Genomic DNA, 16,211 nt, shown 5'->3' on the forward strand with positions numbered 1-16,211 from the left:
GTATGGTATCCTGAAAGGCTTTACAGAGCAGCGTAACCTGGTAAAAACTCACGTCTTCACAAACCGAGTGTGAAAACTGCAGCAACCAATTGACTTCTGCGTACCCACTTTTAGCCCTTAAATGCTCCGTCCTCCCTCACTCCACCCTCGATTTAATGTCCTAACCTCAGTTAACCACAGAATTATAGAGCTTTATATATAGCTTAATCCATTCCGGGGATTTTATCTTTCCTTATATTAACTTATCTATAGATGATTTTGTAGGGATGGCCTATGTTGGAGACAGTCATTTTTAAAGCCATCTACAGCTGGTTCTTGTGTGAATGCGGCACGCTGCAACTCGTGATTCCTCTTCACTACTAATTATTTCCTATGGCTTTTAATACTGCTCCGAGTCTTAGAATAGCTCTGAATGATGATAGACATATATTATTATTACAGGTTGTATTAAGCAGTCGTAGCTCAAGTTCTAATTACATTACCCTTCAGCCACGGCAGCAGTAACACTTGGTTTGGTTCTTGAGTTTCTAGGAATAATCTCGCCAGTAGTTCTTAGTCAGACTGCAAGGTCAAGGAGAAAGGAAAATCTCCTGCCCTTCTTCTCTTGTGGGATTCGAGAGGATATATTGTGAAAAGGGACAAAACTGGTCATAAAGAGAGAGGATTAGAACGAGAGGCTCCATGCGTTGCGTGTGAAGAGGGACGGTAGCAGCAGCGTGACCCCGCTCCCGGCAGCGCGGGCAGCCTGGGAATGCCCAGGAGCGATGGGGACGTGCACATGGGCTAAGGACATGGGCGGGGGGGTGGCGGTATTTTAGGGTGCTTGAGTTATGGGGCTGCCCTGCAAAGCCTCAAGTAACATATGATTGAAGATTTTCTAAATCCATCCGGTAGAAACCAGAAGTACAAAACACCCTCTGGTTCCCTGCAACATTCCCAGCTCCGGTGGTTTTCTCCATAAACCTATGATTTTCAGGTGGTTGCATAAAGTCCTAGAGAGCGGGATCAATGTTGTGTGTATATCTCGTTTTAATTTTTTTTGACGGGGGAAAAAAAATTCTATTCACCGTGATCAGTGAGGAAAGGATGACACTTGAACCAAAAAGATCTCAAAGGCAGGAGTCAGTTAAAAAGTATTTGCATTTTATTATTTTTAGTCAGTGGGTGGCCAGGGTCATCATACCTAAATGGCTGTTCATAACAATTCTGATTTGGGCCTGTAACATATTTATTGGTGTTTGGTGGTTGTTTATAAATCTTAAGAGAAATATTTTTATGATTTAGAAACGAAATAGAAATATGACAGACATTTTTCAAAAAATATTTGAAAAAATTCCTGTGGTATTGAAACGACATGTGCAGAACATAAGGACATGATTTGATTTTTTTTATGTTTGGTTATCCAAATGCCCGAGTAAATAAACAGCATAAATAACAAAGGGACTATTTCTTTGTTCTCAAATGCCTTTATCTGATAATCTCAGGCAGTATAAATAACTAAGGAAAGGTTTTATTATGTAATACAGCACAGCAGTATAGTATTGCTGGTTCTTTGGGACGGTGAGTCTCTCTCCACAGTCCCCAGAACATTTTGGCTACCACTATAAACTTATTACAATCTATTTCTCTATTGTAGAGTTTTCTTACAGTACCCATAAAAGCCAAGCACCTGATACTAGAATATCTCATTTGTACAGCAATTTCCATCCCTCAGTGTATGAATTTTTACGTGACGTCTGCGCGTGCTCCAGATGGTTTACGTTTGTGTGTCCGTGAAAATCAATATGCATGTTTATTAGCAATTAACGATTTTCAATAAAAATCTAAAAATAGAATAATCATCACTTTTAGGGATTAAAAAAAAAAAAAGGAATCTCGTTTATCAGCTTGAAAATGAATGAAGAGCGTTTCCTTACTATGTTAATTAATTGCAGTTGACAAAAAGTAGGATCCTTCACTCCTCCTTTCATGTTGCTAATTCCATCCCTCCCTCCCTCTCTCTCACTCTCTCCCCTCAATTAAACGTATGAGAGTATCCCCTCCCCTTTTAGAAAGAAGCTTTTAGATTAATCATATTATCTTAAGGTTCCAAATCTCAATGCCTGCGTGACCTTTCTTCCGTTAGAATCCATTATCTTAAACTATCACAATAATCCTGGCTTTAGGGAGGGAGAGCGGGAAGCAGGAATCAAACCTAATAGATGGCAAATAAGATTAATCTATGATCTAAGTGCCGATTACACTTGGCCCTGCCCTTGAACACCCAGGTGTAACCTTGAAATTCACATCCGCTAAGGCACTGCAATTGGATTGTGGGTCCCCGAAGGGCTGGAAGGGGCAGCTGGCCAAACTTTACCCGTTATTCCCCAGCGAGACATGAGCTGTCTCGGCCTGCAGCTCTCTTACTTGTGGAATTTGGCAGCGGCACAGCTGAATGTTTGTTTTGGGATGTTTAGCATTTTTTCAGATAAAATAGTTATTTTCAGGTCCTTAATTTTTGTTTGTCAGAAGCAAGCAGCCAGGGAATGGGTGAACTTTTACCTGGACCTCACAAGAGGAGAAAGCTCTCTTTTCAAAATCTGATAACTCTGCAGAAGAAAACAGAGATATTTTCTTTCTTTATAGGCTGACCTATGGACCCTGCCAAAAAAAATGTTCCATGTGAACTTGAGTTTGCAAGGCCCTTGTTTTCAGTCCCAAATACTCTGCGTTCTGAGAAAGGACATCTGTGATAAGATGGAAATTGGCACTGGTAACTAGTGTACGATGGGTGAAGCACGCTCAAAAGAGGCAGACCCAGAGGTAATTTTTCATCAAAGAACTTTTTAAAGCCATTATTAAAACTAGCATAAATTTCCTCCGTTGCTGGCAGCTTCAACAGGCAGGACAGAATTGATTTGGATATGGCAGCTCATTTTTTTCTTTTCTATTTATATGTAAGGCCAGATTCTCAGCTGGGGTAAAACGGTGAGAGTTTGCTGACTTGCTTGAACCTTGCCTGAGACACGGCAAGAACTGGAAGTGATGTTCAACTGAAGCCATCTACTCTCCGTCAGCTCCATTTGGAGGCAACAACTGAACCCCACAGCAAAGGGGCCATATTTCTGTTTGCACCTATCCTCACACACCAATACCCTGGTGGGACAGTAACGCAAGCGCTAAGGCATTAGCAGGAAAGTACGCTGTACGAAATGTCAACGTGAAGCACCTCTGGTGGCTGGCTGTCTCTAAAGCGGTCCTTCGGGCTCTGCTAAAGCGGCCAGGCTCTGCCCACCTCCAGGAGTCACGTTTTAGGAGACATCCGAAAGATGCGACTCCCTTCAGGGAACTGCCCCACGCAGAGGCCCGTTGTTTCGCTGCCTCTTCATTTTCTTGGCTCTCACAGGTGCTTTAAAAGCTTTGCTCAGCTCCCGTCGCTGCAGGGACAGTGTATGCACAGCATGGCAGGGAGTTTGTCACCAGTTCCCTTGCCTGGAAGCTGGCCTGGTGGGACCTGTGGATGGTATGTAGGTATGTAAATAAAACAGGAGATAACCTGACCCCACTTTTATTTAATTTAAAGAGAAATCAATGAGGGAGGGGAAGTTACAAAATGGACTGGTCAAGTGGACTTTGATCAAAAAGTAAATCTGCTCGCACAGGTATTGATTAGCAACATCGCTTCCCTCTCAATTCTCTTTGTGAGTACATGAATACAGTGTTTAAGGTGCCTGTGGTCCTGGATTTGTGATATTTTAGAAGTTTTCTAGTGTCATGAAATGCTGGAATCTTAATCTACCAAGTCCGATGATCAATATAAATATGAATCTGATATTAGATTTCTACTAATTCTACAAAAAGCCTCATAAGGATCTTAATTTTATGGACATGTCTCTTAAAGTTCCTATAGGCTCAACTAAACCTGTGCTTCTCGAAACCTGGAGAAAGCAAAGAGCTGGATACCATCCTGTGCCTAGCAGTTGATCTGGGCTGCAAACACCCGTGAACCGATAGCTGGGATACTCTGGGACAAGGGGCGCAAGGCAGAGCTTGTGTCCACGTTTGAGGATGATGATGGGGAGCTGGGAGGATGCTCGGGCGGCGTGGTGACACCTGGAGCCAACCAGAACACACAAACTCTGCGTCTTCCGTCCAGAGAGGGTTAACTCTCACTTGCAGCAGGCAGCCTCATGCCATTAAGTCAGGGAGAGTAATGAAATTTCATTTAATTTGTCAGGAAGAAAGTGCTAATGTTAAAAGGCATTTAATAAAAAGGGGGAGATTCTTTGAAAGGAAGCCTTTAAGTAATTACTTCAAGTGTCTTAGGCCTACTCACCAGAATATTTACATTAGTGTCTCCCAGCGCCAAAGTGTAATTAAATTAGTGCAGCATTTACATTCCATCCTGTTTTTTTTTTTTTTTAGAAGTGTGATTTTATTAACAATTCTCAAAAAAAAGAAAAGCAAGCTTTGATCTAATCAAATCAGGTGTTAGTATTTTTTTAATGTTCTCACTGAGAAAACTACTGAGTAAAGGGACTTGGGGAAGGTGGGGAGAGGGGGGAAAGAAAACTTCATCTCGGTTTTGAGTTCCTGCCCGGGGACTGATGTGGAAAACTCTGGCCAACACTGTACGGACTGCAAGGGTCTCCTGGCAGAGCTCGTGGCACAAGGCTGGCTGTCTTCACAAACCACACATGTGAGGAGGAGAGGCAGTGGAGACAGCATCAGATGGAAGAAAGAAGGGAGAGACGTGGAAGCTGCCCATCCCATGGATGTGAACAGGGCTAGAACAGAGACGTTCTAGCATGAACAAGTCTTGCTATATTGAAAAATTAAGATGCGTGATGATTATAAGCTTTCTTCCCTCTGCATTTAAAGACTTTTCTGAAAAGAGGAATGAAAAACTTTGTGGCTGAGAAAAAGCCTTTGCTTTTTTGCCACTACCTCTCTAAGCATCAACAGTGGGGGTGGCTGGGGTTTGGTGCTAAATCAAAGGATTTTGCAGGATAACAATAGCTGAGCGATCGGTAGGGGAAGAGCATGCGTGTGTAACTCCATCCTAGACACAATGGTTTCCTCTTCCCGTGGTACAGGGGATTCAAAGGCAATCTTAAAACTCAAAGGTCCTAGAAAAATATCTGAGCTAGGGGAAACCGTGCAGCACGTCAATGAAATGGTGACGGGCTGACACTTTCAGAAGGAAAAGAGGAAAAAACTGTAAAAGCAATGCACTCTGCTTCTTCCTGCCAGGGCTGTGATGTTATTTACAACTTTGTAAGTTCTCTTGTATCTATCTGCCTGATTCAAAGTGGCTTTTTTATTTTTTCCTGTGCTCCACAGGCTTCACACCCTTTGAAGGATGACTGACTAATGGTTCTGTTTTGAAGCTGCTCTTTGAGTCATGACAAACATGTTGCAGTCTCCCGAGGAGACCCTGGCAGGGGCAAAGCCCGGTCGGGACAGCCTGGATGGTGCTGCCGTGGTCCAAGATGGGCCTGGATGGGTTGAACTCGCTGTTCACTCGGGAATAACAGCACGGTTAAGAGGAAGGAAAGGGATTGAAAAGCCTTGGTGCGTAAAGATGGCCTGAGCCATGGAGATGGCTGATCTTCCAGGCTGCTTCCTGTGTCCCATTGGGCCTTTTTCAATTTAATCCGTGGGCAATCACAGAAGCCCACTAAGCCACATCTCCATTGTTCTTACCTTAAAGGACATCGATCCCATCCCCACCTCTCACAACTAATTTTCAAATAATTTAAAGATTGGCAACACGTGTTTTATTTTATTCTACTCTATTTTTGGCTTTTGAAGTCGGAGGGTTTTGAGCGCGGAGCTTTATTTGTGGACCGGCAAGCAAAACACGCAGTGAAACATGCTGGGGTTGCCACCACCCAGCCATGGCGCGTTCATCAGATCTGGCGCAGTCAACAGCTGCTGTGTCAGAGAGTGCTGAATCTCGTGTCTATTTACACGGGGTTCAAATCGAGCACCTGGTGTTTTCGGAAGGTACGGCGTTTCACGCTGTAGCTATTTCGATCACACATTTGGAAGGGAGAGGAGGTTCAGGACAAGCAGCACTCTGTTCCTGATTAGGGCAAAAATAAATCAATCCTGCGAAAGGGCTCTACGATCTGGAGAAAATGGAACTTGCTGAATGTTGAAAACTTTTGAAAAGCTGCACTTTTCCTTTAGATGCCTGAGCAGGAGCTAATCTCTTTCAGAGATCTGGTCCTGTCTCTTAAAAACACATTTTTTTATGGTAGAACAGCTGTTGTTGCTTCTGTTGTGATGATCTGGGTGAAAAGTTTGGTAACAGAGAGGGAGGCTTTAAAAAAAGCAAAAGGCAAAAAAACTCCAAAAAAAATTCCTCCCCAAACCCACCCACTGAAAAAAACCCCTTCTGCTCTGGCCTTCCAGAGACATAAAACTTCTAGTGCTTTTTAATGCAATTAAAACAAATGCTGACGTTATTTATAGCTAAATTACTGGCAAGAAAAACAACTAATGACCAAAACCCACATTTGTACCATTAAAAAAAAAAAAAAAAAAAAGAAAGAAAATCCTAAAGGGAATGATTTGTAAGGATGTGGTTAAACCTATTTATACCCTGGGTTCTATTTGTTTTACAGCCAGCGGTGCACGAACAACATGAAAGGTTATCTTTGACAAGGTTTTAGCTATTATTTTCTTCCAGTGAAATGGTATTTCTTGAGAAAAAAAGGTCTTCAGAACAAAATAACAATAAATCCTGATTTAGATACATAAAGCTGCCATCGATATCACATAATATCAGTGTTCTTTCTCACTCGATACAGGCGTTTTTAAGATAAATGGTAAAACTGAACTGGAAATCCATCTGGCCAGCTGCCTGATCTAATGAATAACCCCACTTTGGCTCCTGCAATGTAAGCAGAAAGAGTTCTCTCCCGGCCGCTTTCGTCTGTCATGAATCTACAAGACAGCCGACATAATATCTGGGCGACAACAGCGTGCTAACAGTGCAGTGACTTCCATTTTCTTTGCTTTCTATTGATTTTCACTTAATAACTGGCGAAATACTAAACGTCCGCCCTGAGTACCTAATAAATCCTGCCTGAGCTTTTTATTGAGGAGAATTTAATAAAAACAACCATTGCGGCTGAGGGATTTTTCTTCTGGACAGAACACGGTGAGGGGTGGGCGGCGTGCATGGGGACGGGGGGAGAGACATTTGAATTTTCTAATTTTATGAGGGTAAGGTTTTCCCCCTCGCCCTTCTCCTCACCACCCCCTTGTGGACCCCGTGTCGTTCCTTCCGAAGGGACCCCGTTACTTCGCTTTGCGTTTGTTTTCTCCTTGTCCAGAAATGGCCACTGCACGCACGTATTGCCACGAGACGGAGGAGAAGAAGGGCATTGGCAGAAGGAAGGCACTTCCAGCCCGCCCGTCCTACCCACCCACACTTACTTCTTCAATCTGATTTCAATTTTGTTAATTGTTATGAAGGCTCCCTAATTGCCAAGCGCGGGGGCTGTCAGAATCCTACAGTAACACGCTTTTTATTGTCCCATTTTACAGCTATTTTATGTTTGACACTTGACACGCAGGCGTGAAGATCCCCTGTCGGATTGGTTGGCTACTGTAACAAAATGGCATTTTTAAGTTATACGAAGTGTTAAATCTGCATCCAGTTAGAAACAAAACAAAACAAAACCCGGTGGTTTATAAGTTGACAATTAATCCTAATTGTTAGCTTGGGAGAAAAAAACGCTGGAAAAACAGAAGTAAAAGGCAAACCCCTTCTTTCTCTCGCTGTCCAGCAAGTGTGTTTGTGTGTTTATATATATGTTGGTACATACGTTGTGTACACTTTTCCTTATTAAAGATAAATCAGGAGAGACCGGGACACCATTCCTAAGCACAACAAATTATTTTCCTCTGCATAACCTCCCGGAACGGCTCTCTTTCTTTGCCAATAAACTCAACAGAGTTCCTATTATACAAAGCTGCTCTTTTAAAGCATTTGACAGTTTTTATTTTAATTGACACAGAGGCAGTTTCAAAGTCATTGGGTTTAATGAACAATCATCTTAGCATTTGCCTGCTCAAATCCTCTTATTCCCAGCAGTTCACAGTAAAGTTTATTCTAACGGTTGAAATTAAAAAAGGAGAGAGAGGCAAGCAGAAATGTTGAGGAGCTTATATAAAAATCTGCGAATCTCAAGTTTTGTGCAGCGCTGTTATGAAAACTACTCAGCCATGCAAAGCAATAAGAGGTTTAATTACTCATTGGTAGTCCCTCTGCTGCTACTGATGTGGCGTGTGGTGTTGCGGAGGCCTGGGAGAGATAATTGAGGCATATGGGTGGAGTACAGCGCTGTTGCGGCAGCTCATCTAGGTTTTTTCTCTTATTTGTGTGTGTGCCACTGTCTCGTTTCTCCTGAGGGGTGGAAGACTCAACAGTCGAGCGGGGAGAAGCACGCAGTAGATCACCTGAAGCATGTAAGGACCTTGCAAGGGAAGAGGACATCTCATGGTGGGCTGGCAAATCCACGCTGACTCGATCCAGCGTCTGCAAGAGGCAGCATGAGAATGAAACCCCTGAACCTCCGACAAAAAGATCTGTTTTCAGGTTTGGTTTAATCTGTTCGATCTAGGCATTACTGGGCTCATGTGGCCGAGGATTTAATGGCTCGTAATGGGCGTAACACCAGTGACAGCCACGGCCTTTCCTTTCTGCATGCTATTACAGGGTAAAGAGCAGGGCACGATTAGTGAACCTGAACCAAACCTGGACCCTTAAAACCACGCGCGGGGAATATTCAAACCCAGGAACTCTTGAATTTATTGATAAATTAGCGTCCATTTTAAAGCAGACTAATTCATGAAGCACCTTCGTCGCATAACTTCATGTGGCAACTCCATGAGAATAAGAAAGTACTAAAAGTTTCTCCTCTGGTTATTACTATATGTTAATGACATTCAGCAGCTGGAAGTAAAATCGACCTTCCAGCAGGGTGTGATCGAATCGTTCTCCATAGCTGACCAGCCAGTAATTCGTGTGCTACCTGTCGTTAGAGCTTGGAAACGCCTTTCCTAAACTAAAATCTTTTTACAGTTTTTACCAAATGGATAAAACAAGAAGAAATTTTATCACTATCTAAATGGAGTAATAGAGTGACAGGACATATTTGCATTCTGAATAGATTAGCTGGTCTTTTAAATATTTATTTGTGTCTATTTTCAAAGTCCCCGATCCTCTGAAATTTTCCAAACACTTCTGATTTGACAGACTGGGAAATCTGTCTGCAGCTCCAATTATACTTGAAAAGATACATATAAATGATTTGACAACTTAAAAATTAGCCGCAAGTTCTATACCTGGCAAGATTTTGTAAGCAGCAGTTCATAATTCATGATACTTCACTCTAAAGTTCATGTAAATTCTGTATGTGTGGGATCCTTTAATTGGTAAGCATAAAGGTGTATTGCTATTCACCTAATGTATTCTATTGCTCAACAAAAGGTTGTTGTAGTGAGCTCTGATTGTGACAAATGATTTACTATTAGGAACATTCTGTAATTATTGTTCGGTGGTACCACAGACCGATACATCATTAACATGATAGACGACCTTTTATATCAGCAAAAATAACTAAATTAATAAAAATGGCTTCATTCCAAACCCTGTCAGAAAGCCAATACTCGAAACAATCAAGTATCAGTGATACCTGAAAAGACCAGCGTTATATTTTTGTTAAGCAAATCTTATTGTTTGTGTAATAACATTGACATGTGCTGTAGAATAGGGGGCCGGATTTTCAGCTGCTGTGAATCAATGATCTAATTAATTCTATTTATGTAGAGACACACCACTCCACATCTGTCAAGGGTATGATATGTAGGATTTCATTGTACTGCTAAAAGCAAGACTGCAAATGAAGTATCAGAAAACTTTTTTTTCTCTTCAAGAATTCTGGGAACCGAAGCAAGTGTGCTCTGACACGCTGGTTCGTCGAACACGTTCTGCTCCCAGCTACATCCACGCAAATCCCGTGTGACTGTCCTAAATGAAATACTTCCCTCAAATTTATATCTCTGTCATTTGAGATTGGAGAGGCCCTTCCTTTAGCCGTTAAAGTTAGGAATTTAGAAAACTACCTGAAGAATAGACTGTTTTCTACCAAAGAGTCTAAGCTCAAGATCATGAATCCTTTGCTATCCGCTATGCCGTATTCACTTTTTAATTTTTTTTCAAATACTTCACTCTTTTGAGTGCAGTTTCTGATGGAAAACAGTGAGCCACTAGTTCTGGAGACAGCGCTGCTTTGCAAAATACAGATAACTTGGGGTGATGCCATTTGTTGTCTCCATTTAAATTCCTACAAATTGCAGATAATTTTTATGAGGAAGATAACTATCTTCTGGGAAGTGGTGTGAGTCTCCCAGGCTGTCTCCCTGAGCCCACTAAGGAGCCATCAGGGAGTAACAAACGTAGATGCTACTGCTTGGGGAAAGGCTGGAGATAGTGGCTAAGGGCACTTCTATTCACGAATTTCTTTAATGTCTTCATTTCTAACATCTCCCATTCTTTCCCTACCTTTTAGTCTGAGACAGCCCCCGTATTTTAAAGGTAGGAGGAAAAGTCATGTTGAGACCGATGCTGGAGCAATCCCTGCAGAAAGCCATGACCGTGACTGAAGGTACCACTCTGGACTGTTCCTCTATTGTTTTTTGTTTTATTCAGACCCCTCTATCCAACCTCTTATTTCATCTCTTCTTCCTCCTGTTGTCATTCCACCAAGCTGTTAATTCCCAAGATAACCCACTGAAAAAGTTAAAGAATTGTATTGAACTCAGTTGGACACTTGTTAAATGCTCAGTGCCACATCTCTCTCTCTCTCTCTCTTTCTCTCTCTCTTTTTCCACCCCCCTCCCTGGTCTCGTTCAAGTATAAATTCCCCTATCAGGGACTGTTCTGTGTGTAGGTGTTTTACACATGGCTTTCTCCATTGTCCGTGTAGACATCACAATGGTAAATAGGACAAACAAGTATTAGGTGGCTGGATCACAAAATGTTGGATGATACCTGACCTGGTTTGCTTCACTGTAATAAATTCTCAGGGTGTTTTTCCAGTGACACAAGCTGAAAGAAGAGCAAAAAACCAATTAATGTACAGGTCATTGTCTTCTAATAGGCAAGGAACAAGATTTTGGGACTTCACTCCTTCAGCAGCTGTGTTACTAACTCACTGTGTAACCTTCAGCAAATCCCTTTATTGCATCTCTGTAAAATATTGGTAATGAATTTACGTTTTGTAAAGTGCTGGGAGATCCACAGATGAAAAGCACTGTATAAGCTAAGTGTTATTAATGTGATTCACTCAGTGAAATGAAATCTCTGTTGAGCAAAATACTGTTCTGTAAAATTTATATTTAAAGTTACATATTTTACAGCACCAAGAGAATGAAGGTTGTGTCACTGTTTCCAACATATAAACTATATTTAGCAATTTATTCCTTGGCTTCTCTCTAAGTAAAAGAAAACAGCTTGATGCTTAAAAATAACATTTTGTAGGCTTGACGTTCGTAATTTGGACTGGAATATTTTTTAAACAATTATTTAAAAGAATGAAAAATCTCTTTCTGCTCGTATAGAATAAATTTTAATTCTTGCATGGGCCATATGTATGAAGGTTAGCCATTTATCTTGAATAGTTATTTCAATTTCATATGAAAGTTGCTATAGAAAAATGGTTCTGATGTCAACCATTTTTGTATTTTCTTTTAATGCATGGCTTGCCTTTTACTGTTGCATCCTGTTAAACAGTGGGGCAGTGTTTGAATACTGGACAGTTCGGTTTTGTAGCAAAACCTCTCTATTTTTACTGCTGAGATGGGCTAAGTTGCAAAAGATTATACAAACCACATAAATGTAGGGAATTGTATTTAGCTTTTAAAAACCTTTTAATTTTATTAACTGATGTTACCTATAGCTTCTTCAAGGAAATTCATTCAAACACCTGTGTTTTAACCATTTTTTTTTAATTTTTTTTTTTAAGAAAGAGAGCATTCATTCCTGATCTTCTCCCATAATTCATTTTCAAACATCTTTTTGTGTAAAAAGCTCTTGGTTCACACTGACTTCTGACAGGAATACACCCCAGCTTTTTTGTCTTGAATCAATTAATTAATCAATTATCACTTTTACTGGAGTCTAGGGGAGGAAGAAAAACCTTTTAGAGAACTTTACCAGAGGATGTAACTAGTCAAGGAGAGATGAATCTGGATTCCATCTTAGGTGAAATGTTGATATGATTCTGATAAAAACCAAAAAGTCTGTCTAAGGACTGTGCGCAAGACTCTTCCCATTTGTTTCCTTGGCTCCTGCTTGTCATCACCATAGCAAGAGACACTAGAGTTAGACTCAAAAGTACCCTCTTACGAGGAGGTCAAACTGAATGGACACCTTTTTCTAGTTCTGGCATCTGAATTGCAACTCTAAGCTCCTACCACCTGACCTTTTTTTTTAAGTTCCCTCCATGAGATATGACTTATTATCTCTAGAAATCTGTTTGACCCACTACCATATTCAAACCCTCTTTGAGGAGCTTGAAAAAGCACTGAAGCACCCACCCAGCTATTTTCTTCACTCATTATACAAAACTCAGGTCCTGATGGATACAATACCCAAAATTATTGTGAATGCCTAGCCACTAGACATTAGCTTCACAGAAAGTCTGGCGGCTATAGTTAACCTGGAAAAGCATAGTTCTGAACTGGAAATAGAACCTACAGCAAAATGTAAACGCAAACCCAGCTGATTGAGGAGGTGAAGCAATGTTTTGTAAAGAAAAGCACGCAACAGCCCCTGGAGCCACGACCCTGTTGACGGTGGAGAGATGAAGGTGCTACCATGAATTTCCTTTGTAGCAAGGTATGTAGCTGCTTTTAAGTCCAATATAGTATAATATAATACAATATCAGGAAATTAGGCAGGTATCAGACTATTTCTAATCTCCAGCAACCACAAGAAAGGGCAAGTCTTGTTGCTTGTGCCTTTCCTTGGAACACCACATGCAGATATTAAGTAAATCTTATGAATGATTTTTGTTTTTTGAATAGGTCCTTGTTTTCCAGACTTCATACTCAAAGAGATGTTCTTTGTCCAGTTCTTCTAGATCAAGGCTAGACTTCTTCCTACCAGTCAGCAGTGACTCTTTGAAATTGTTTTCAAAGCCAAATGTTGACTGGATCTATTTTAGGCCTTGCCTTCGCTACCTTGGCCCTATCTGAAAGGAAGAAGTTTGCCCTTGAAAGAGAGTTAAACTGCTATGATTCACCGACTTGGAAGAATTGCAGGATGCTGACTGCCTGAAGTGGTGCCTCCCACTGGACCAGTGCAAGTTTCCTTCCTTCTTGTCTGACCAAGCCATTAAGAAGTTAGCCAATTCCCTGAAGGTTACTTCCAAGGAATATCCAAAAAGGAAATACCCAGCCCTGGAAAGGTAATTTACCTAGACAGGATTTGAAATGCAATGTTCTCAGCTGAGGGAGAAAGTCCTATATCCCATCTGGCTGTGGGAATACAACTTCGCAAGCTTTTCATCCCTTGAGCTAACAACTGGAGACGTTCCACTGGGAGGTGTCCTATAAAATCAAAAGTACTTGGAGATCCATATATTATCCCATCCGGCCTATCTGAGCCAGCAGTGTGGCATATTGGTGTTCTCGGAGAAACGGCAGCAAAGCAGCATCCTCAATTTGAGAATGGTTTGAATCCTCATCTGTGTATGATGTCTCCTAAACAGAGGCTATTTTTGACTTGATGGAGGCACAAGTGGGAGGAAATGCCAGCTATCTGTCTTTAGGGAATCGCTGTAATTTGTTTCCTTTGTTCTCAAGGAGCAGAGCCCCAGCTGGTATGAAATGGCATTTCAGAAGAGCTACTCTTGCGAGAAACCAGTCCTAATGCCTGCTACACTGGTGGAGCCTATCTCTACGAAACCAGTCTCCAGGCCAAAGTATGTCGTACTCTACCCAAACACAGTGATGCTACTTGGAATCAAAGGGACTGGCAGGCTGAGGAAAGCTCACACAATATCTACTTTTTTAGGGTGAGAAATACACTTCGCAAGACCTCCAGCTAGTCAAAATGTTTGTCAGAGGTTCTTATTTTTATGCCTTCTATGTTTTCAAAGTCTAGTTTACTCCTGAGGAAAATGCCCTGGAAAGGAACTCCTTAGGGACTGGAGCAACTGCATGGAAATGGGTAAAAGTGACTTGGGAGCTCTGGAGCAGTTTCTTGGAAGCAGGAGCATCCTCACCCCTGTGCTTCTTGGCCTCCTGGGCATTTTTGAGAAAAAAATAATGTCTGTAGGAAGATTCAGCACCGGGAGTAACAGACCGGTCTGAGAGCACCGACCCCTTATGCAAATGCGAAAAGCTTTTAGCAGATAACCGACAAACACAGGTTTAATCCTTAATCAAGTTGGCTTTAGCCTCTAGGAAGAATGCATTTTAAAATATACCTCTTCCCACCACTTGTCTCCTTCCCCACCTCCTGGGCACTCAACAGCCCAGGCGAAAATGCTGAAGATGTCTTCATTTAAAAAAAAAAAAAAAAAAGCAACCAGTGTCGACAAAAAACCCGTAGTGTCTCCAGAATATCGGTGTATCGAAAAACCCTGACAACTGTGTGAACATATTTCCAACACCTGTTCAGTACTTAGCCAGATGCCTCTTTATTTCAGGGTTTGTGAATACATACCTGCTTGTTCGATATATTGGCTTTAAAACGTGCAAAAAGATGCCTCAAGAGGAATTTGTGAAAGTTCCTTACCATAACCCCTCTTTTGAATTCTGAAAGTGAAACTTTGTGGATCAGGTGGACAAATTACTTCCTTTTTTCGCTTGTGTGCCTGTCTCCATCTCTGTGCCTCGGTTTCCCCTTCTATAAAAAGTGCTTCTGGTTTGGACTTTGACCTTTACCATGATCTACTGATGCAGAGAGGTGCCTTACCCTACACTACCATTTCCAAGTAAAGAACTGCCCTTCTCCATGATGGCCAAGCTGGACAGTAACTACAATGAGGATGTGACTGCTTGGGTGGGGAGAAAGGACAACTTCTTCCTTGGTCTGGCCACTGAGATTTCATCCTTTACACCATTCGCATGATTCAGGGCTATTTGCCACATGAAGATTTAAAAGGACTGTTCCTTCCTTAGGTGTGACTCAGATAGGGATACATAAACGCATCAGAATTTTGTTAAGCCTGAAACACACTTTTCTCAGAACTTTAATTTTTGATGTTAAAGATATAGCTGTCTCTCGCAGCACAACAGGCCTCAGACTTTCACAGCTCCAAGACATAGATGTCTGATTACTTAAGCTCTATTTGAAATTAAATTCCAGCCTCAGGGGCATTTTGATAATAAATTCATTTAGGGAAGAAGCTTCTTTCACAGACACAAACATCTTCTACAGCCACGCTCCGTGCCAGTATATCCACAGAGAAAATTTTAGGGTACTTTCCCCACATTTCTCCTTCCTCTATGCTTTTCTATGGCTTGACTACCTGATTCACCACTTCTTTTGGCAGGTACTCCCCTCCTGCACTTGACTCAGCTTTATTGCACTTCCAAGTTTTCCTCAAGCTAAGCACGTCTACATCACTACCTAAATCTGCCTTTGAGGATGCCACCAGCCCGCCAACATATCTGACCTTCCTTTCCCCTCCTAATCCTGCCTTGTGTTCGTAGCAGAGTCACCTTGATGACTGTTTGTTGCTTCTCTCTGGACTCCCTCTTATTTTGGGAGCATACAGAGAGGAATTAGCTATCAGGCTGGAAGTGGGGCTCATGGATGGTGGCTGAATCCATGTGCTCAGAGGCCATCAGCCAAACAAGCTCTGGGCATGCCGAGCACCCAGGGATGGGGACCAAGGGGGTGAGTGTGACTTTGTGGGCAGGTGGTGGAGTTGGGCTGAGCCCTGCCCCCAAGCTACTATTTGGTATGTGTGGAAGGAGAGAGGGAATTTCCCAAGCAATAGTGGCTTTACTTCCTTGCAGAGAGGAAGGTAAATAGAATTTTAAAAATGAGGCTGAGAGAAGCGAATAGCTTTCTGCTGGCTTTGGTTTCCCCCAGGAATCATTTCTGATCCTGTATTTTTGTCTCTAACAAATTTAGACCATATTTTCCTGTTGCTGTATTTCTGCCTTCATTTGATACCAGCCTACAGTGGCTTATA

Source organism: Rissa tridactyla, chromosome 9, assembly GCF_028500815.1.
Source record: "Rissa tridactyla isolate bRisTri1 chromosome 9, bRisTri1.patW.cur.20221130, whole genome shotgun sequence".
In the NCBI taxonomy this organism is placed as follows: domain Eukaryota; kingdom Metazoa; phylum Chordata; class Aves; order Charadriiformes; family Laridae; genus Rissa; species Rissa tridactyla.